Source organism: Pteropus medius, unplaced genomic scaffold, assembly GCF_902729225.1.
Source record: "Pteropus medius unplaced genomic scaffold, Ma_sr-lr_union100, whole genome shotgun sequence".
NCBI classification, from domain to species: domain Eukaryota; kingdom Metazoa; phylum Chordata; class Mammalia; order Chiroptera; family Pteropodidae; genus Pteropus; species Pteropus medius.
Window position 1 is genome coordinate 27,785,348 of NW_024346667.1, and position 25,201 is coordinate 27,810,548.

The 25,201-nt window shown below is 32.5% G+C and overlaps 1 protein-coding gene across 3 annotated transcripts in view; it reads right to left on the minus strand.

Moving 5' to 3' along the window:
* Nucleotides 1–25,201, minus strand: part of SPOCK3 (SPARC (osteonectin), cwcv and kazal like domains proteoglycan 3) — a 319,126-nt gene that overhangs the window by 249,191 nt on the left and 44,734 nt on the right. The gene's annotated exons all lie outside the window — the stretch shown is intronic.

Sequence of the window (25,201 nt, forward strand, 5' to 3'; positions counted from 1 at the left end):
ATCTTGTCCTCTTGGAAAATTATAATGAAGTCCAGATCTTAACATTTGAATTTCATTTTTCTATCTAGCATTGATCCGAGAAAATCTGTCAAAAATAAGAAACAAATAGATACCAATAAAAAATTCACACACTCTTGTTATCAAGTATCCTTTTAAAGACTCATGGTATTTCAAATTTATTTAAAAGTTTTCTCCTTCAAACCCAGAGTAACCATGTCATATCCAATGTATTTCTTTTCTTACAAATTATTTTTACTCAAACAATATGAATTCAAGAGATATATAAATTTACTTTGCTTGATTCAACAACAATAGAACTACAATAAACATTTTCTGATGCTATAAAATTTTATTCAACTGTAAAAACAACATTTCATACAGAGATCAAGTATTTATCTTTCAGTTATCACTAATGAAAAATCCCCTTTGGTTTATCTCCAGGTATGGTTATTTCTATATAGTCTTTCAGAAACAAGTCTTAACATATGAATGTCTTTAAGATTATAAATTTATGGTCAATGAAATTTATGACTACTAATTTTTTTAATCTTCTTTTGAAAAATTCTTAGTATTCAAAGTATGACTTTGAACAATTTGTATATTCAGAGACTATATTACTTTCCTATGCTGCCATAATGGTGATCCACAACCTTGTGAGCTCCCCAGTGATATGCAAAACTGATCCCAATATGATGATGGCAGGAAGAGACCAAAAAAAAGAGAGAAGACCACTCCAGATTAGTAGGTAGAAGGCTTAATAAGCAAGGGAACTTACACAATCCCCCATAGGTTTCTTAAAAATCTATATAGAGGCCTTAACCAAGTTTAGTCATTTATTCAGTCCAGATGGTCTCAACACCACATCACCCTCTTAAGGCTATGTCCTTGAAATGGCTACTGGCACAGGCGTAGTAGCCAGAATGTACATTCCAAGGACAGAGGAGAGGGTAAGGAGCCTCTGATTGCCCAGGTCCAGCTTGTGGGTCTGATTGGTGATCACATCTTCTCAATAACCTCCTCTAACATGTAACAGATTATCACAAACTTGGTGTGTTAAAACAACAGAAATGTGTTCTTTCATAGTTCTGGGGAGCAAGGGTTGGGAATCAAGGTGTTGGCACGGGTTCTGGGGGAAAATCTGTCTCATGCTTCTCTTCTAGCTTCAGGTGGCTGCTTGCAATTCTTGGCATTCCTTGATTTGTAGTCACTTCACTCCAATCCCACATTTTTTCTTCTTCATCTTCACTTTTTTTCCTCTTCTGTCTGTGGGTCTCTCGTCTGTGTGCCTCTTATAAGTACCCATACGTCTGGATTTAGGCACAATTCAGATAATCTAGAAAGATCCCTTTTTCTCAAAATCCATGTCTTCACATCTGCAAAGCTCTTTCCTTCCAAACAAAGTAACATTCCCAGTTTCCCAGGATACGACATGGATTTATCTTTTTGGGGACCACCATTTGACTTAGCACGGAGACTAAGAATTATCATTATATCGAAATGTTTGTTTCTGTCTTTTGTGGTAGGAAAAATAATGGCCTCTCAATCATATCCACATTCTAAACACTGGAACATGTTACATTATAATGCAAACTGGATTTTGCAGACGCGAATAAGTATTTTGTGATGGGAAGACTGTCCTGGATTATCCAGATGAGACCAATGTAATCCTAAGAGTCTTTCTAAGAGGGAGGCAGGAGTGTCAGAGTGAAAGACGTGGCTATGCAGACAGAAATCCGAGCAATGGGGCCAGGAATCAAGGAATCCAGGCAGCCTCTAGAAACTGGAGAAGGCAGGACTGGATTCTCTCCTAGAGCCTCCCAATAGAACATTGCCCTTAATTTTCATCTCATGAAACTACCTCAGATTTCAACTTCCAGAACTACCACATAATAAATGTTTTTTAATCATTGAATTGTTACAGAACAATAGGAAATAATATACTGTCCAATTTTCTTTTTTTAATGGCAGATTAACAGTTGCGTGTCTGACTTCAAGAACCTGAGTTATCACAGTCTTAGCTTACCGTTGGGGCTGCCTGATTTGAGAAAAGCGAAGTAAATTCTATTCTCTTGTTAATCACATTAATTATTTTACGTAAATTAGGATCAATGTTGATATAATGAAAAATTTGAATCTTGTTTTGTTTTCCCTTGGCTTCTAAATAATACCTGTGTTTGATGCTGTTAGAAGATACACATATGGATGGATGCAGTATCTGTATGAGACTGTTCTTATCAGTCCTTTCCCTCTGAGTAAGACACTATCAAAATGTCTATCCCTGTTTAAAACTGTAAGATAAATAGATCTATTTACTAAAAATCATTTGAAAAGTATTAGTTAACAAATTTCAAGAATAATCTATGGTAGTGAATTAACATTAAATAATCAAGATGCTAGTATATGCTACATTTACTATGCTTTGGCTTATAACTTTGATGACTTACATACTTTGTATTTAAATCTTCCTGAAGAAAGAAACTAAAATATTGGTGAAAGGAAGGGGTGTGGGAGGGTAGGAGGCATGGAGTACTGATATTAATGACCTGGTTTCTCAATTTAATTTTTGTTTGCTATTATTTTTCTATTTGTTCTTTTAAAACTATGAAAATTAAGTATGGATAGTTATTCATATCACGGCTTTTATAAATATGATTGTCATATTAAAAATTCCTGATCTAACGTATACATCAGAAACCTTAATTTTCTTTTTTAATTTAAAAAATCTGCCTCAAAGGCTATCGAAGTATTAAAAGATGCTCAAAAGCCATATTTACCATTAATAAAACCTTCTATGTTGCATATATTCTTTCAGTTCTGATTATATTTTTTACTTGGTTCCATTACATCAGATTTCCTTAAACATAAAATGAAAGGATGTAACTATAAACAAGTTTACCTGAGAAACTCGTTTATTTTTCCATTTCATTTCATTGACTTTTTCCAAATATGTTGGTCAGCATTATGTAATACCTTATTCCTACTTCTATTTAGAGTTTATGGATCTATAAAGTGAAAAGGATTGATCCCAACGCTGATCTAGACTTTCTACTTGTATGTAGAGCATAAAGGAATACTTTTAAGAGTCCTTTGTTGCCTTGAGTATACATATATAAATATATAATATTTAATTCTTTGTGATTATTTGAATTTTCCTCAATATAATAAAGTCTAGATGAAGAGTGAAAAAGTCATTCAGTCATTTTATCTACAAGAGCTTTTCTATATATGCATTTTTATGCATATGTAGAAAATATCTTCTTTTAAGCCTTAATAACTACTAGTATTCAAAATATACTAAAGATTTGAAAATTTTTTAAATATGAAAATATTTAATTTCAACACTTGATGCACAATAAAAGGAAAAAAATTCTTGTTCTTATCATTTTTTCTCATAGAAAGTACAAAAAGAATAGTTTAGGATTTTCTTCAAAGGAAGGTAATAATTTTCAATCAGTTTCAGTCACAAGTAGTTGTACTCTTCTCATCTTTCAGCAGTCTCACTAGACAGAGGTCATTTGTCCTAGCCACTTAAAAACATTCTTCCAAGACATTATAAGTCATATCATTGAGAATGTACCAGAAATTCACAGCAATTCAGGAGTCAGACAAATAGACAATGTTTCACAATTGTTCCAACCTAGACACATTAATGTAACATCATCTTATATAAAATGTGTGTGCGTGAAATGTTTAGGCTATTTTCATCAACCAGAGACTACAATATAAATTTTAATGATTTACTGCTGAGTAGATACTTGTTAAGTGAATGACTGTATTAAAAAAAAAAATCCATTTTACAGTGAGCACAATGCTGCTCTAGGTATCATCTCAACTCTGATTTGATCTATCAATAAGCTAAAGAGAGCCAAGGTATTCACTCAATATCCTATGAGAAATGAACATTTTTTTAATGTTATATTTTTAATTCTCCTGAAGCAACAAATAGAGAAGGAATGGAAGGACTGTCCCACTGTTCAGCGAGTATCCAAATGTGCTTATTTTTAACATTTCTCTCAAAAACAGTGGTTCTCAAAGTGCTGACTGCAAAGTTATCAGGATCATCATCACTTCCAATATTTTTTAAAAAGCAAATCTTTTTAGCCCCACCCTAAACCATGAGGTTCAGAAATACTGGTGTGGGCCCAGGAATTTTCAAGGCTCCCATGCGATGCTCATGCAAGCTAAAGTTTCAGAAGTACTGTTCTGTGATCACCTATAAAGAGAAGATATTTGAATATCTGAGCGTGCGTGCACACACGTGCAAATGTGCATGTGTTTTCTCACAGATATATATTGCTGCCAAACCAAATAATACACACTCATTTGCAGCATGATTTCCAAACTGCCATTTAATAACAGAAATGCTACTGTAAAATTAACAATGTAAAAATATCAGATAAACAGAAGAGCTATGTGTACTGTGGTAATACTTGTATTTATTGAGGAACCACATCCTCCCATTTGGCGGAATTGAGCTAGAAAATTGTTTGAAAGAGAAGTATCAATTTCAGGTCTTCATTTAGGTAAACACTTGGAACAGTAGTCAATTGTCAGACTATAAATCATATTTTATACATTTTTTCATATTTTACAGTAGATCTACTTTTCAAAGTTAGAAAAGTCCCATGGTGTTGCATAACAGACAGTGAAACTTTTCTGAGTTACCTATATTTAGGGGTGTTTATATGGAAGAGGTGAGCAATATTAATTCCCAAGTGACTTAAAGGCAGCAATTTTTCATAATTTCTCTTCATCCTACAGTCACATTTCCATGTGAGTAGGTGTCAATAATGAGAATATTCAACTTCTATAGAATTTTTGACTCTTTTGATAATTTTTGAGAAGTATAAAACTTGAATACTTTCCTGATTTTATCAATGATATATTTGCCAAAATATTGGTATAAGTTACACATGAAATTATATTAATAAGGATTGTATTTTGCTCTTCTAAGGATACTTGTTCTTGGAAACTTAACTAGACAACAAAATCAATATAGGGTTATATTTGATTAATCATTTATGTTAATATTAGTAAGATTTTAAAGAGAAATCAAACAATAAGTAAATGTTTGTAATATGCTGGTTGTATTATTAATAAGAAAATTAAACTATACAATTAACTAAAAATACTCAGTGTGCTAAGAACATAATCTACAGATCATAGATATATGCTAGATAAGTGAAGATATGATATTAAGATTAACTATAGCAATTTCCTAGTGATAAGATTATGAATATGTTTAAATTTCTTAAGATTTTTCTGTGGATTTTGTACAACAATAATATATTTCTATAAAAATATGAATTGTGACCATAAAAGCACTCAAGTAGGAAGGACACAAAGAAAGTGAAAGGTATTATCATATCAAAGATTCTATATATTTCTATCATGTTACCTAACATCCATTTTAATCACCAATATTATTTGCAATAACAAATATCAATCAAAACATTTTTAAATTCTAATTAGTGTTATAGAGTTATTTTTGCCGAATCTGGAATTTCTGGTATATTTAGAATTGTTGGAAGCGATCTAAACAGAAAAGAGCCAAGAAATATTTTATTTCTAATTGTTAAAAAATTCCAAACATGAGTGTTTACTCATATTTACAACATTTTCAGTTGCTGAGTGGATGCTGCACAATGTTTTGTGTACTGAAATAGCATTTAGGACAACTGGGTCACTTCCCTAACAATATGAGTTCCAGGAGAATAGAAAGTTCTGTGTTATATTATGGTAGATTTCTACTACTGAGTAGCATGGCTGGCATGGGGTATGTGCTCAGTAATTGTTTGATGAATGAATGACCTAAATCAAGTCATTTAATACCTTGGCATCTCAATTGTCTGACTCATAAAATTAACATCTTTGACTACAGAACAATCCTGCGTTACGATTCTGGAGTCACCGGTAGGTTATCTGACAAATACTTAATATAAATACATTTTATGTATAATACTGAATTGTCCATGAATGCAGCATCTTGTCTTCCTTTTTCTTTGTTAGGTGAGTGCTTCTCTGAGGCTAACCTAGACAGGGCAGAGAGGAAACTTCCATCTCCTCCTAAAACATCCTGATGCAAATAAACAAATTAATACCCTCAGTGAAAATGGAAATCATGAGTACTTGGAGTCATTTCCTTCAGATGATTTTTCATCCATAACATCAAGTGAAGAAAAGAACTTGAATTAATGAAATATGAAACATAATAAATTTGATTATGTTAATCATAGCTCTGCATCTTTTAAAAACTTTAATATGGAGGATAAAAAATAGATTTTAAACCAATTATTTTAATTTAAAAATTGAAATTCATATTACAGTTATCGATTCCATTTTTAGGCAGAATTTGATTTTTATATATGCTATTTAAAATTTTAAATGAAATTTTAATTTGGTTATCTTGTTATTGACATTACAATAGTGCAGCCTGATCTTAGTCTTAGACATCATTAACCCTCTCATAAAGAACTCCACTTTTTTTTTGTTTTATATTTTTTATTATATAGCTAAACCATGGCCATTGTAATATGCAAAACACAGAAAAGGATAGGGGATAAAATTTTTTAATATATAAACCATAAAATTATCAACTAAAATATTTTGATTTAAGGATGTTCAGTCTTCTATGCTAATATATATTAAAATATGCATAACTTTTGATACAAAAAAGTTTTAATACATATTTATGTATTTAAATTTATCCATCTGTTCTGATGCAAATATTCTATTGGTTTTAAGCTAAGGTGGTCCTTCTCTATTATGAGATCTAGAAATCAAATATCTGGTTTTTTTTTCTACTAAGATATTTATGATATTACACTTTAATATTTTAAATAATATAAAATTTATTTTAATATTGCCTCTAAAAGTTTTGCCATTAAGAGTGTTCTAAATTTATCTTTCAATAAGTGACCAATTATCCCAGCACCATTTCACTGGAAGTCACATTTTTCCAATGACTTTTAGATAACTAGAATGCAAGCTCCTTGCAGACTATTCCTGTTTGTTTGTTTGTTTTTCAACACTCTGCAATATCCACAGACTTAACATTAACAAGGTCAGGCATGGTAAAGAGGGAGATGATAAAGGAGAGAAATAAGAAAACCATGAAAACATTCAAGTGTTAACCTGAGACCATTTCTATTATCTCCAGTAATTTTTCCTTTAATGTTTAGTCCTATTTACTGAATTTCTATGATTGAAAAAAATTCTTTAATATTCTTATTATTTCCATGATTATTTATATGACTGAAAATTTATTGGAGATATATTTTGTCTTTGAGAGACTTTTGGAAGTGACTGAAAAGCAATAGTTAGATTCAGTATTTCACACATCTCTTCTTCCAGGTTTGATATTTAATAACATTATTTCACTGGAGGAAAGAAGGACTGCTTACATTGCCATAACCTGGGGTTATTCTGTTCATTTACCCACAGACCAGTAGCCTAGTGAGAAAAACAGTGTTGCATACCAGTTAAATAAAAATACAAATAGGACCATATCATGAACACATAGGTTGGCAGAAAGAAGAGGAATGAATACTTACTTCCTGCCACATCCCCACAAACAGTAAAGAGTTACCTTAAGAAAAAAGTATGTTTGCATGGGTAAGACACTCCAGGCAATGTTATAGGTTTTTCAAAAAAGAACAAATGCAAATGGAGAAGAGGAAACATACTATGAGGAAATTTTTATCTCAGATATTTTCTCTTCCAAACATTTACAAGAGTAAGTTATACAAGGAGAAATAAAAACAAAATCATAGAATGGGAGTAAATTAACGCAGATCTATGATCTTCAATGAATGACATAATTTAATTACTTCATTAAATTTTTAACAGCAAAAAATGTTCAAAAAAATCTGTTGAAGAGTAAAAGTGGTGAAAATTTTCATTTAACATGATCACTTTTAAGAAGACTACTGCTAAATTATTTTTCTGTAATATGAAGGGATTCTAGTAAAAGTTCTTAACTTCTAAATCCATGTTTCATTTGTAAGTCCATATAATAGCTTCATTTTTCCAATGATCCATTTAGAACCATTAGAAATCACATAAAAAACTGACTGTGTAAATCTAAAGATATTATTTTATTAAGCAATTTTTCAGAAGGTACTTACAAAATGATTTATTTGTCCATCATTGAATGTTATTTGCTCAACTGATATATATATGTAAGTGAACTACACTGAAAGAAATGAAAAAATACATTTAATGTGTTCCTAAATATGGCTTAAATTTCTGTGAATATCTCTGGTGAAGAGCACAGAAAGTAATTCTAGAAAATCTAAAGAACTGAAATTATTACCACTCTGCAGATTAAATTTGCATGGAATAATGAAATCTGAACCAACAAAGCATATATGTTAATACTTAATTATCCATTTCTTGATATATTTCTAATGTATAACATTGCTTTCGTTTCTCTTTAAATGTGAAATTAGAGAATATCGTCATAAGAATTTCCAAAACAAAATGATCAAATTAAAGATTTTCTTAATGTAATCAGCAATGATTCATATCCTTACAAGCATTCTATCTGTGAAACTAATTCCATAAAATTTAATTGTACAAAATCTTTTTAATAAATATTAAAAGGCAATTCAAATAACATCTCCATTATTGCTTATATCCATCATATTTCAGATAGTTATTCTAAGTTATTCATGATAATTACATTACCATAGCTAATTTTTCTTTTCGGGAAGGCCATGTGACCCAGTTGTGGTCACGTGATCCAAATCTATGCTAGAGTTTTTTAGGACAATTTTCTCATTGTTATCAAGAGATACAAAAGTAGTCGGACTCTCTCAATACCTTGGACACTGTCATATCTGGGTATGATTTCCAGACTTACTTGCATTCAAGTCTGAAAAATTGTCACACAGTGAATGGCAGAATATAAAAGTAGAGAGAATCTGGGTGCTCAGTCACATAATTAATAGCTGAATTAATCAGACATAGACATTTTACCTTTGATTTCTCTATACGAGATAATAAAACAATTTATTTTAAATTTGAGTTTCATTTTAGGTTGCTTGCAGCACAGAACACCTAGGATCATGCTGAATGAGTGTATCTGCGCCAACAAATAAATGCATTTAAGACAATAAATCTCCAGAACATATTGCTGGCGACAGGTGTAAATATTCTGGAAGATTAATCTTACTACAAAATGTTGTACACATTTATCTTAATAAACATAGTTAATACCTAATTAGTCTTATGATGCTCATAGCTTGGCTGTGTTTAAAATAATCTGTAGCTAATAACTTATTATTTTTCCTCGAACAGATCTTTTTTTAACCTAATAATATATAGCTATAATTGGAACTCACAGAGAACTGGTAACACATCAATCTATTGGCAATACATAGGTACAATTTTCTACACTAAACTATAAAATTAAGAAATATTAAGTAATCACATTGTGATATAGGTTGATTTTACTCATTTATAATAATCTGTTCCCTTCTACATTACTAATAAATTATATGGCCTCCATTTTTGTTCAGAATCAAAATCACTTTGGTTTCTTCTCTCACAGCAATGACAGGATCCAAATGTCTAGAGCTTATCATGTCCCAAGACGTGATTCAACTCTTTCCTTTCAATATGATGATTTGGTGAGGCTGTATGACATAGGGGTAAATAGCAGAGAATCTGGAACCAGACTTTTGGATTTGAAATCGAGCTCTACCATATACCAGGTCCGTGAAGTAGGACAAGGTGGCTAAACATTCTGTGTTTCAGATTGTTTTTTTTCATTGGGCTATTAATAGCATTTATCTCTACACGATGTTCTGAGGTTAAAACACAATAAAGCATGTAAAGTGCACTTGATCCATAACTGATATGCCTAAGTGTTAGCTGGGTCTGTTTTCATTATCATTATTACACAAGTCAATCAACGCCCTTTGTTTTTGTGTTTTTAGACCTTAAGACTCAACATCTTATTGGCCTAGGAGATTTTTTTTAAGGTTGAAATCTTTTTTTTAGGTCTGAGTTAAGATATGTATGTGTAATTTTTGCTCCCCAAGCACCACAAACACTACGTTCAATAGATCATTCAAGTTGTAAGTCCCAAAAATGGAAAACTAGAGGATGTAATGTGGTGACAAAATCTTGGGAGCTGGGAAGCAAACAGACAGAGGGCATATCTAAAGTCCATGGCGGGAAAGCTAAGAGCCAAACTGATTCAGACTGTGAAATCTTCCAACAGCTCAATAATCAGCAGCACCAGGCATATTTGGAACTTAGAATAAAAGACACCGTTAAAAAAGATTAGGTTAAATCTGTTTGAGGACTATTAGATCTCTAGATTATTGTTACTCCTCCAATTCTGCAAAAGGTCTGAAGTTTTATTCACTGAAGAGGATTAAACAGTGGGTCTGTGAATGGAATACGAGAGGAGACATCAAGCAGTTGAGAGAGCTGGTACCATAAAAAAAAATGAGAGGCGAGTAATCGCATATGAGTCCTGCAGTTGGAGACATCCTGCATCTCTCTCACTATGGAGGGTCCCATAATTCTAGCAACAAGACCCTGACCCTCCAGGAAGGATACTGGAGGAGGACTCTCTGGGAAATGTGATCATATTAAAAAGGAAGACCTAAAGATACAGACAAAGAGCCTGCCACGATGTCTCATCCATATCAGGCAACAGAAAAACCAAAATAAAAAAAGCCAAGATTGCTTGACTTAAAAGCATGGGGTCTGAGAAAATTCACTTCCACAGTCTCAGAGATTCCATTCTACTTTTTCACTTTTTATTCCTCGGTGGGAAGGATATGGGGGACTTCAAAAAACAGAAACTGTACGGGTAAAAGAAAGTTTGTAAAAACACCTATCATTGATATCTTCAATAAGATACAAAAAGATTGCAACTATGAACAAAGTATTCGAAATACCTTTATAAAAATAAAACAATGACAACAAAGCCACTGCAGATTACAATTATATTTGCTGCTGATGAAGTATGTATGGTGCTTAGAGACAATGCCCAGGGGACAGGCTAAAATATAAGTGTCGACTAAAGTCAATCTAAATCTAATCTCTTTCAGGCTAACCCCAGAGGAGCTGGCCTCCAGCAAAGCTCTATGGAAACTGGTTGTGGGCAATTCCCTAAGGTGATAAATGCTGTTCAACTCACGGGTTTGGCGCTCAGCCCCTGAGTACACCAGGAGAAGAGGGAATACTTTCACACATCAAAATACCCATGTGGCAAATCCTTTAGCATATATGAGATGTCGCATGGTCATTACAAAAAGGCTTGGACCTTATCTTCCTGACCAAAAGTGCTGAGTTGACAGGACACAGCTAGAACAAGGAATCCAGCACATTATATTGTTATTGTGTCCTCATGTCTACTCACAATAGAGAGGAGTCAGTATTTTTCTAGTTGTAACATTTAAAATCCCCACAGCCCTAAAGTCAGGGTCCCTCTCCCAAAGAGACCCAACTACAGTCCAGCCTTGGACTGTAGTAAATGATAGGGATCTTAAAACTTGCTACTGATCCTGTCACTGTGTTTTCCACAATGACAGCTGCTTCAGTGGGTCTACAGTGTGTGCTCTTGTCCAACTGTCCTTGATCGCATAGTTCGGATGGAAGATAAATTTTATTAAATGCGACTGAATCAGAGTATTTGGCTCTCGGAATATTATTTGCTACTTACTTGCTTCACATTTTTGCTCTGAGCCTTCGCTTTTTCCTATTTTCAGCTCTTTCTATTCTATCAGTGATATCTACAAAAGCCTCAATTTAGAAGCTTGTGAAGAGTCTACTTGCTCTCTTTTCCTATTCATAAGCTGCTAAACAGAATCCTAATAATTATCTTTGTGATTTAATAAAAATAACTACTCAACTAGACTAAAAATACCTTTTACATTATAATGTACAATTACCCAAACACAGGAAAATAATGCTCTGTGAAATTATGCACTAACATCTTCAAATCTCCCAGAAAGTAGATCCAAAAGAAAAACGGATGGAAAGTAGGAAAGAGAAGCTAGGAAAATTAGAAGATCAATTCAGAAGTCCCTCTAGGTCTTGGGTATAACTGGGGAGAGTAAGATATGAAAGTAGGAGAAAGAGAATATTAGTACAGTGTCAGATGGTGATCAGTGATAAATGATATGGAGGAAAAAAAAGTAGGGAAGAGAGGTAAGGAAAAAGGGGGAGGTTATCATAGTAAACAGGGTGGTCAGGAAAGGTCTCCCTGAAAGGTATGTGAGGGAGAGGGCCATGCAAATCTAGAGAAAAAGAACCTTAGGAAAAGAGAAAAACAGGTACAAGGAACCTGATATGGCAGCAATGCCTGATGCCCTTGAGAAGAGGAAACAAGCAGAGAGTGACAAAGGGAGATTGAAAGAGAAGAGGTCAGAGAGTCCACCAAGAGCCAGAGGGTGTAGGGAGTCATCAAGCATAGTGAAGACTCTCAATGAGGGAGAGTTTTAAGCAAAGCTTCAATATGAGCTTATTTAAGGTTTAAAAGGATCCAAGTGCTATTAATAAAAGATTTCATGGCGTCAAATTGTGAGGGAGTGAATTAATCCAAGTGATAGATGACAATATAGTCAGAGTGGTTATGGTGGAGTGATTCTGGTTTCATTCAAAAGTGCAGCCAACATGACTTATTGATAGATTAGACATGTGATGTTAAAGAAAAGAGTCAAGGATGAGTCCAAGTGTCTTTGTTTTCTCTGGTTAAATCAAAGAACAGGACTGCCATTTATTGACATGGCGAAAACGGAAGTAGATTGGCAGGGTAAGACTAACGATATTTCTGCTTTGGACATATTAATGGTGAGATGCCTATTATATAATCCTATGGAATCATTAAGCTGTTAGATATATGAGACTTTGTAGTAAGATCTGAAAATATGAATGCAGGACACATATAAATGTTTTTGAAAAGTCACAGGACTGAATAAGATCATCAAGAAAATGTGTGAAGACAGAGGAGCTGTCACGACTGAGGCTGTGTGTTTCTCCCACGTTTAAAGGCTAAGAAGATCAGAAGGATCCAGGAAAGGAAGCTGAGATAGAGATGCCAATGATGACTGATGAAAATCAAAAGAGTGGTTTCCTGGAAGCCAAAATAACAAGGAATTTTTAGATAGAAAGAAAGATCAACTGATAAATGCTGCAGATAGGTCAACATATTGAGGTCCAAAAATGACCACTGCAACCTGCAGGTCACTGGTAATCTTGAAAATAGCGGCTGCAGTAGAATATTGGAGGTAAAAGCCTCTTTTCCCTATGTTATCACTCTCATTGACAGTGCAATGGTTCTCAGACAGTGATTTTGCCCTCAAGGTGACATTTGGCAATATCTGGAAACATTTTTGTGTGTCACAGTTTCAGGGGAGGAAGGTGCTACTAGCATCTAGTGGGTACAGGCCAGAGACACTGCTAAATGTCCTAAAATGCACTAGGTAGCTCCTCGCAACGAAGAATTATTTGACTAGGCATGTCAATAGTAGTGAGATCGCAAAACATTTTTCAAAAGAAATCTTTTCTCATTATCTGGTCTGTTGGAGACAGAATAACTGGTAGAATATAAATAAGGCATAGTAGTTTTAAATATTATGATACAATATAACTAAATGACTTTAACCAATCACATTAAGCTATTACTCTTCTACAACCTATCTAGTTTTGCCATCTATAGACTTGCTAATCATTTCTATAAAAGAATCCTGACTACAGGATTCTGCTTTACTCAGTCTCCCTAAGTGCCCTATAGATATAACAATAGCATGTAGTCTGGCATGTACACATAAATGTGTATATTTAAACCAATACCCCTAGGGACATGTGTATATTTCTCAGTTTCAGATTTGGAAATCATTAGTAAGCTCTATTTTCCTTTAATACATTGTCTTCCTTAAAACTAGACTTAGTAAATTAATTTCATAAAGTTGTTCATACACATTAAAAATAATTTGCAAGACAAAGTGGACATGGTGACTATATTTGTCTGAAAGGTAAAAAATATATATATCAGAACATCATTCTAAGAAACAAAGGACATCTAAAAATAATTAAAATATGCTATGTAACAGTTCTCAATAAACACTTTATTTCACTTTGAAGTATTAATTTGAATAATCTTCTGAATATCTATTTTATAAAAGGAATATTTTCATAGGTCTCTAAAGTCATTAAACATTAAAAATACATAGAGAAATTCAAATTTAAGCAAAAACTCTAGGCCATGTAACTATGAGAAGAATAACTGCTTTGGGTCTGGAGGATATTTGAAAGCAATTACGATTGCATATCATTCAGCTCTGACAGTAGTTCTCAAGTCATTCTTCACTACAGTAAATATTTATCATCTACTATGATCAAATATTTTCCTAAGTACTGAGAAAACAACAGAAAGTAAGTTAGGCATGATCTTTGTCCTCAGGCTGAATACATTTACTTATTTTTTTGTTGTTTTTTTCTTAGCAATTTATAGTTACTATAGAGAACGATGTTTCTGAATAAAAACCGTTCAGTTGCACACAATTAGATTCCTGTAAAGTTTTCATAAGGGAATATCTGTCAAAAGATTCATTTTAATGGTGCACGTACCCTGGACGCCAATTATGGTTTAAAGAAAAATGTGGATTCAATGACATCGCTCATTAATACATAACTTTCAACTGTTAATCTATATACTAACATTTTCAAGTCAAGTAGAAATGCTAAATATTGGTTCTATTAGTGTTTAGTCATTTATGCATGGCTGCTACCATTGCATGACACACATTTTTTCTATTATTTGGAAGTCTTAAAAAAAACTACATGTGTCGGCACAGGATTTTTATAAACTGGTAACCAAATATTAAATATTATTATTAAACTGTGCGCACCTTAATTGTAGGGAAAATTCCACATTTATATACACATGTACTAAATGCTTGAGTCCTACAGTCAGAAAATCTGATTTGAACGTGAGCTTGTCCACTTACTTGTGTTGTGACTTTGGACAGGTCACTTAACTTCTCTAAGCTTTAGGTATTTCATTTAAATGGCTGCCATGAGGATTAAATGGGATGATCTGGGCAAAGCATCTAATAGACAATTATTGCTCAATAAACATTAGCTAACTTGTTCTCTTAATTATTACTGATTTCATCTCTCAGAGAGACATCTATGAAGTGGATATTCTATAACTGTTAAAAATAATGCATGAATGGAATAAAGGCTTCTGTCCCATTTTCCTGGAGTATTTTGAGCCCTGAAACTACATACTCGAATTTGGCAATAGGAAGTTTATTCAATTTTGTTAGAGAGAAGTGTTAAAAGAATGGTTAGATTGAATGCCAGCTTTTAGGCTATGAAGAAACCTGATAATAAATGCTATTTTAAATGTACCAATGAACATAGAAAAGTTTGGCAGAAAATTATCTAGGGAAGAGATGTTATTCAGGTGAGAAAGATAAAATAGACATAGATTTTTCAAAGGAAATGTTATATACAACTAGGAAAGATGGAGAGAGGAGAGGCTGAAATTTAAAGTGATTTGAGGAAGAGATAACCTGAAGGCAGAATGGATGGGACACAGAGCAAAAGGCTAAATTGTATGAGAGGAGTTCAAGTAATCTAGAGTGTCACCAACAGAGACAGGCAATATGTGTGTTGTTTAAGATTATGATGAAAGTAAAAGTTTAGAGAACTGATTGCCTCATTTTACCTTTTTAACTGAAACAACTGAATGTTAACTCTATCTGAGCTCATCATTGGCTAAAACATGCTCTACTAGACTAGGGTGTTATGTCTGGCTTCCTATGGCTGTTCTCAAACTGTGCTGCACATTAGAATCACCTGGAGACACTTTTTAAACACTTCAATGTGCAGGCCACACCCACATGAATTGAACTGAAATCTCTGGGGTGGGACCCAGGCATCAACATTTATTAGTGCCTTCCTTGTGAATCCAATGCGTAGCCAAGTCTGAGACTCAGTGCTCTAGTCTAAGTTGAGAAAATCAGCTGCTATGATTTTTGCACGTTCTTCTCATTTCTGGCAGAACTACAAAGGCTAGAGAGATCTAAAGGTAGAGGGCACATGAGGAACAGAGTGCATGCCTGCCATGCTTCAAGTTGCCTAAGCTAGCTTTTGTTTACAGAGCATTCTCGCTTTCGTGCTTAGTTTTGATGTCATAGATTAATAAAGAGGAAAATATGGGCGGAAATTAAAGACAGTAAAATCAGCCTTAAATATCTTCCCTCTGACCATGAAAATATTGTCATACTCAGAAGCAGTATGGTTCCAGTGCTGTGCTATGCTAAGTAATCCACAGCTAATGACTTCAATTAAAATTAGTAGCAGAATGGCTTTCAGCTCTGATACTAGAAAGAAGCCTTATTAACAATTCTTTTTTTTTTCATATAAAATACAATCATTGGTTTCTGAAATTTTTGTTTAAGTTTTAAAATACAATATGTAATGGAGACTCCAGTACAAATCAATAAAGAGGAATCATATGATTTTTAAAAAATGAGATCGAGTATTTTAAAATGAGAATATAAATATCTTAACATCACTGTAAAACATAGCACTGTGTATCTTAAAGTAGCCACTAGTTACAGAAACATTCATAAATAATTTCACAACTTAAAATATCAAGCTAAAGTATGTTGTTAATATAAATGTTTTAGAAAACTATTTGTGGAGCAGTTGCTAGATATATAAATTTCAATGTATATAGGTCAGATTACCCATAAATAACGAGTACCAAAATGATAAAGGGTAATAACATATGGGAGAATATGGCCAAAGCTGATATTTTACATATATAACAATGGACCGTGGTAGCTTCTCAACCTCTTGGATGTGGATGGTACAACTAATCAAGACTGTTGAATAGAATAATTACAGGCCTATTTCCCTGACAGGTCAGCAACAGACATCTGACAAATCTTTGTAATGAAAGCATCACCTGAACATTTTCAAATCATCCAAACTTGGACTAAACTAAAATTCAAACTCCTTTAATAATCACCATACACTTAAATTCAAATAGAATATAACTATGAGCAGTTATTGATAGTGGAGAGCAGAATTTCCTACTTTGAGAGAATAAATCTGTTTTAAAATGGTAACAAAATTTCAACAATTAAATAAAGCATCACATGTTTTCAAAAAAGTACAGTAATCTATTCAAATATCTACCTTAATATATTGACCAAGGTATGCTTTTCAAAATATGTTCCAAGTATATTGAGACAAAAATTGAACCTTCTGCCAAAGGTAGAGTTTTATTGTTTATCGTTTCTCTAGCATAAACTAAAGTCAACTTATCTATCCAGCTATTTTAACAATTATCCAAATTTTAAAAAATCCAGTAATATCAAATATTTACTGATTAACAACAGTGTTAGGCACTATGCTAAGCTCTTTAGATGTATTTAACTTTATTCTCAATACTTTTAATTTTATTTTCACAGTAACATCATGAAAGGATATTATTATCCCCATTCTACAGATGATGAAACTGAGGTTCAGTTAGCTTTGATAACTTCCCTAAGGTTGCTAACACACACAGTCAGTACGTGATCAGGCTTATATTGAATAGCAGATCACCTCACTTCTAAGCCAAGAGTCCGTCCATTACCTGAGGCTGTCTTCCTTCTATGCGCTCAGTAACATCCTAAAAAGTGGTAATAAATGGAGTGTCCATGGACATTAACCAGAGCAACTTTTAGCATCAATCTGAAACACTCCTGCTTTGAAAAGTATTAGATTATATATTGCTGTCCCATATGTAATTTTTTGTAGTCAAATTCAAATTAATTAAAATAAAATAAAAATTTAAAAATTTATTCCCTCAGCCACATTAGCCAAATTTCCAATGCTCAGATAACCACACACAGTTAGTGGCTATTGCCTTACACAGTGCAGACATAAAATAATTTCATAATTGAAGAAAGTTCTGCTGGACGGCACTGTGGACTAGTTACTTAAAAACGTTGATCAGGAAGTGTAGTAATGATCTTCGATTTTGTGACTAAATTTTAGCAATATTTCCCTGATATGTGTAATGTCTATTACACAGTTTGTACAGCATTAGCGTTAAAATGACAATATCGAAGCATAAAGAGGAGCTTTTTCTCAAAGTCATCAACTAATAAATACAATTTATGTGGAGAAAAAAAAATCAGCAATAAAGCTGGATTTCAGGGAAAAACCAAAACTAGTTGTTTTAATCACAGTCAGAACTGTCTCCATTTTTCATCTCTACTTTCTCCACCTAACTGTTCCATTCTCATTTTCTTCCCCAATATCCCTGATGCCAGTTGTTTTCTATGTTAAGAATCACATATACATAGTGACATATCAATTTTGATGTTTTTAAAAAAGATTTTGACAACTGTTATTTCAATAAAACTTGTTTTCTTTACAATCCCAAGTATGTTATTATATGCATTTGAAAACATTATTCCCAGAAAAGGTCCAAAGACCTCAGCAAAGTGATCTTTGTAACAAAATCAATGCTTATGAACACCTGCATCTAGAGAGAGACTAAAATTTTTTTCTCTCTGGTTTCTACTCCATAACTCCCAGGACAAGGTTTGAACGGCCCAGTTGGATCACATGCCTATCTTGGAATCAGAACCGAAGTCCTATGAATACACAAGACCTCAGCAGAATCATTTACGTGAGATGAGTCTGGGGTTATACAGGGTTATTGTTGCAATATGAGATAGGGGAAAGAAAAACTAATAGCTGTCTGCCATACTAACATGTACTTTGTTTCTACGCAGTTATCATAGATTTAATGAACTGAGCAAAAGAAACAAATTACCTCAATAGAATCAGAAAATAAGTTTTTTCAACATTCATTTTTACTACAATCCTGCCATGATCTCTTCAAATTCCTACCTACCTACAATTACCTGGGATTCAACAAAAGCTGAAAATTTCTACCATTTCTGTGTCTTTTCAACAAATCAATCTTCATGTTCCAAAACTGTTACACATTTTGAGGGCATCACAACAGAGCATTTTTATTGGAGTCAATGATTGAGAAACAAAGCCTGCAAAACAGCAGCTCCAAAATCTGATCACATGAACCTTCCATGAAATTACTAGCATCTAGCAAAGTAGAGGCAATAATCTCTCCTGCATTCTTTGCACTTAGTGGCTGTGATGACTGAAGGAAAAACAGTATTCAATTATCCTCATGTTTTGTCTTGAAATTATTTTAACCTAATACCTGTGTTAAATTGTCCATCCATGTAAGTGCCTATTGCCCTCATAACAGGAAATTACATGGTATGTCTGGTAACATTATGTAATTTATTTTACGATTTCATCATGTGTCTAGTCCTTTAAAATGTAGAAAATAAAACAAAGCCATATTCCCAAGTATTTTAACTGAAGTTATAACAAAAGTTTGGAAAAAAAATAACACATGAGATACAATAAAAATTGCTGTATAAAGCAACTAAAAATCTATCACTTTTCAACTCATAAAAGGCCAAAAGTCTAGAACACACCTTAATTCACTTGAGTTTCACCACTTTCACAGAATAAATTTTAAATCATTGGACAGGAGGTATTAAATGAGAACTTTGTTAACTAGCAAATATAAAAGGCTTAAAAACATCAAAAAATTAAACTCAAATGGCAAGGAGAAGAAATCATCCCTAATAGAAATATTATGTGAGCCACATGTGCAATTTTAAATTTCCTAGTAGTCATATAAAAAGTAAAACAAAACAGGTAAAATGAATTTTAATAATGTACTTTACTTAATCCTATATATTTAAAATATTATCATTTAATCAATATAAGATTTGACATATTTTATGTTAATTTTAGCACTGTCTTCAAAATTCATTTTCTATTTTAATTTACAGCATAATCTCAATTTGTACAACACATTTCAAGTTCTCAATAGCCTCCACACTAGACAGAACAGATAGAGAGATGTGGGTAATGAAATCAGAGGGCAATTACAATGACCCTGTCCCATTTCCAAGTTCAATCCATAAAAACGCATGGAGTTAGTAATTTAGAACTCTTTTCTTCTAAATCATCTCCCATTTATATCAATGACAAGAAATATCTGCACTTATACATACACATGTGCAACTTTGCTTCCTCTGCATCATGAACAGATGCTTGCAGGATGGTTGTTGTTAATCACATAAAGCTTTAGTCCCCTTTTATAGGTTGAGCATGTGAGAAGATGAGCAACAATAACTTGATAAAGACTAGAACATGAAAGTTTTCTTTTAATTATAAAGAATATAAAATATAGTATTTAGCTAAAAATCAAAACATAATGAAAGTAAAGAACCCGGAAAATAAAATACTGTAACTTAACTAACATCTGCAGAATTTTCCTATTCCATTTAAAGGAACAAAGATGCTTTAAGCTTGACCAACTAATTCAATGCTGTTTTAAGTTAAGCATTTATAGCACCGAGAGCTTCCCATCCAAACCATCTAAAGAGCTTAAATTGAAACACAGACTTAAATGATCACAATCATATAGACTTATCCACAATTTAAGAATGAAAATTATAGGGCAAAATTTAAGAAAAGAGAATATAATTTCTTAAACTGGAATTTGGCCAAATACTGGTTTTCTACTTAAAGTGCTCACTGAAAATGTTTTGCAGTCTTTAACAAATATCATGGTGCTATATCTTAATCTGAGATTCTGAGTGTAAATGCAGGATCTCTAGCATAAGAATTATTCACAGAAATTTGTCACTGTATTGGTTTGGGTGGGTAATGGTGGTACACAGAATATAATTTCTAGAACCACTGCTTCAATTCATTTGTGGCTTTGTTCTCATTCTGCTTTAATAACTTATGAAATAAAGCATGAACCAAAGAGTGACAGAGGTAGAAAGAAGGGGGAAATTCAAAATTACAAAGCCTAGTTAGCTATTATATCTTTAAGAACAATCAGCTGTAAAAAGATTAATAGGTTAGATTTCCCACGGTTGATAAATGTTAAGTACCATGTCAAGACAGGTAGATGAGAAGTTAAAATGTGAAGCAAATAAATACCTAAAGCAATTTCAGCTTTTTTTGTTGTTTCTAAATTGTATCCATGCAAAGGAACAAAATATTGAAAGAGTTTTTCGAAATGTTCCTGGCTGATAACACTCATAAAATTCTAAACTTTTAATAACTTTTGGTGATCAGTTAAAAAAATGGAGAGTGGTGTTTCTGTTATTAACGTTTGGGAAATATCATATAGTATACCTCATTTCTTGGACATATACCAAGCACTTTCATATACTGCAGATTTTTAAAAAGACCCCTTTTATGCAACTTCATTGTACATACTACTAATCTAGAGTTCTGAAAAGCACACTTGGAGAAATGTTCCCCTAGTGTAACTATCTTGGGGGAAAAAAAAAACATATATATATATGAAAAAGTTTAGTTTTGTTTTCCCAGATATTTTTCCAAATCCATGGACACCTATAATTCATTCCGCCTTTATTCTTTCATGTCACATCACTCCACTGCATTAAAAACTTCATGGAAGTAACACATTTTGCAATAAGTCACATGTGCAAGTCATTGTATATTTATATTCTGATACTTAAGAATCCAAGGTCCTTTCTATTCCTTACAGTATTCATTTTAAAAGGCAAGTACTTTGGAGTGCAGTATAATTAAGCGTAAAATCACTATATCCATACAACATTTTATATCCTAATAACAACATAGATTTTTGAGGCTAAAAATAATTGGTTATAGCCAGAGGAAGATAAAGAAACACAAAAAAATCTAAGATTACTCAGTTGTAGTTTACCATATTTTTTAACTCTACCAAAACATGAGTTTTTTGGTTTTGCTTTTATAAATATAGAAATAGAGAACAGAGTCTGGTATCTGTTTGCAGAAATATAGAGTCCTTATTATTTCAACACTTCCAAGAATGGTCTCTGTCATGTTCTTCAACACAATTGTTTAAAAATACTTTGCGATAATTGAAAAAGATATTAAAACAAAATATCAAGCATGGCCAACAAATGGAATACACACACATGTGTAAGAAATATCGTGTGTGTCATCACCAGCCTGACAGCAACAAGCTATCACACATCTTGTTTTCATTCTGATGTATATTAGAGCTTTGTCAGGATGTGTTATACACAGATCACTCTCCTCACCAGGTTACTCTTCTATCTTGAACCACGTAAATAACCTTTGAGAGTTTCTAAGATATAGGGTGATTTTCTTTCAGAATATAATATGTAATGGTTATTAACAAAAACCTAAGAGCATTCTATTTTTACATAGTTCATAACTCTATTTCCTTGAAAATGTGTAGGAGAAACAAAATGGATAGTAAAATTTATCTACACATATTATAAATTCTTTGCCACTGAATTTATTTTCCAAATAGTTAATGTAGGTAGATATCAACTAGGACATTTTAAAAAATAAAATTGAAGTAAAAGTCATCAAAATATTTCTGTTTATTGTCTGTTTTCCCCGCTCTGGGAGCTCAGTAAGGATAAAATATCTACTCAGGCGTATTGGAAGGCAGAGCTTGTCAACCAGAAAAAAAATGCTAATATATACATGGTTAAAGACAAAAATTTTTTAAAGTAAATAGGTTAGTTGGACTAGAATATTAAACATATACAAAGATGACATTTGTTAGCAAAAACATGGAAGCTAACATGAATAGAGGTCACCTTAGCCATGAATCTTTGGTATGAGCCCTAAATCCTTTATAACCTGAGATAAGTTATTTAACACATGTGGTTTTCTCCCATGAAAAGTAATGGCTGTTTCACATGCTTGCTTTTTAAAAAGAAATAGTTTGTTAAATATATTTAACCCTGTGTGGATCATGATAATTATTATAATAATATATGCTTGGCATTATTTTAAGCACTACCCATGTATTATTTCACTTAACAGCGACCCTCCAAGTCTGCAATTTCCATTATGGTAGTCACCAGCCCCCATGTGGCTATGTAAATTTAAATTATTAAAATTAAAAATTAGTTTCGTCATCACTCTGATCATATTTCAAGAGTCACATGTCTCTAGTGACTACCATATTAAAGAGCACAAAATATAGACCATCTCCACTGTGAATCTACTGCACAGTACTGCTCTAAGGTATTTACATGTTATTATATATCTCTGTTTAATAAAAGAGGAAAGAAAGCAGAGAAGGATAAAGAAATTTGCCAAAGGCCACATAGTAGAAGGCCGGGCCAGAGCTGGAATGAAACCATGGCATTCTGATTCCATTACATCGTGGCAAATGCTCGTAAATGCTAATGGTATTTATCTCAATTTTTTTTATAAGGCTTTAAACATAAGGATAACTTTTAAAATTAAGCACAAATATGCACAATCTTCATACAATAATCATGCTACATTAAATTCTCAAGACAATTGAATACAAAATAATAATAAAAAAAAATAAACTGCAGGAAGGGATCTACTTTAGGCCTCTATAGTGCCAGTAATAATCTACACTTATTCTTCATTCTTACATGTTTTTTTTTATTTATGATTATTAAATAAAACATAAATAACTGACATACTTTTTTCAGATATTTATTTTATTTGTTGTTTCATAGTAAATGCCAAAATCTATTTAGTTGAGTTCTGCTAAATAATTATTTAGTATTTTTCTTAGATTTTTTAAATTTATTACACTTTTTATTCAAAATACGGTTTCTGTACTACTTTAGTGAAACTCTTGCAATTAAAAGGTAGACTTTTTTTTGACAAACCAAAATTTTCGGTAATCTTCATCATGTTAAATATGAGAAAATGTTATTACATAACCATATACCCCTTTTACCAAATTATCTTGATCAGTAAACCAACTGATAATCACTCAAATAGACAATGTATGAAATTCGAGTCAGTATGATCCGTAAAAAACCCCAAGTTTAAATATGAAAATAAACTAGGTCTTCCAACAAGAGTTAATGATGTTTTTACATGATGTAAATGTTTTTATAGCTTATCTATTATTCTATAAGAACATAAGTCCTTTATTCTATATAAAAAAAAACTGGATGTGAAGAAATCTTAAAACTTTAATTTGAGGTCTTAGAATAAACAATAAGATCATGGATGGGATTTGAAGTTAAAATTTATAGATCTCATCTTCCTCAGAATATTCATCCCAGGAATAACAGGAAGATTCAGTGTTGTCCCAACAAGAACAGCTCCGTGCTCCGTTGGGAACAGGAAATAGTGACATGCTGTACTGTGATAATGAACTAATTCTATCCCCAAACAACTGATTCATTTTTGCACCACTGAGGACAATCAACATTTTAACCAACAGAATATTTCATCATATTCATATATGTACAAAAATCATATGGGTTTTATAAGTAATACAATTACATTGCTATAACTTTTAAAAGTATTGATTTACCCTAAGTCTGTATAATGTGGATTTGAAAAAAATATATAAAAATTGTGAATTCCAGAAATTAATGAGGTTAAATGGGATTTATCAGGAACAGGAATTTGAAACAAGGTAAAAGCTAATATTCTTCCTATGTTAAGTTTAATTACATTCCTAGAAATTAGATACATCAATTGAAGTTTAAAATGAATAAACAATATATTTAAGACTATATATAAATACTAATCAGAAAAGACTTTCTTACAAGGGAAGCATATTGAGCACAGTAAAATATTCTATCAAAAATAGAATAATTGCAATGCACACAACTGGGGATTATCAGAGATTCAAGAAAAATCCAAACAAACGTCAATGGATAGAGATTAGATCATGTTGAGAGGACACATGGGCTAAAGGAACAAGATCAATTTGGGACAGGTCTGGAAAAGCTCCACTCATTGAGATTCACAGCACTGAAGAGAATGAAGGAAAACTAAGTTTTCTGTTGTTATTTTCATCTAATAATTGGCATCATTAGCAAAACCAATGAAAGGGAAAGAGTAAAAACAATGAATTTCAGAAACTGATTTATGAAGATTTCCATGGTTTAGATGCCATCTTACTGAAAAGGCAATGAACTCAAAGACAAAAGGCAAATTACTATTCAACACAGACAACCACAGAAAACAGAGTAACTCATAACCCACATTTGATCAGAATTTTACAAAGAAAAAAAATTGCAGAGGAAAAGGTACTATTATAAAACTTGAATTTTACCAAATCCAAAGGCTTATTTTCTTCGATATTCAAGAGAACTAAATAATATTT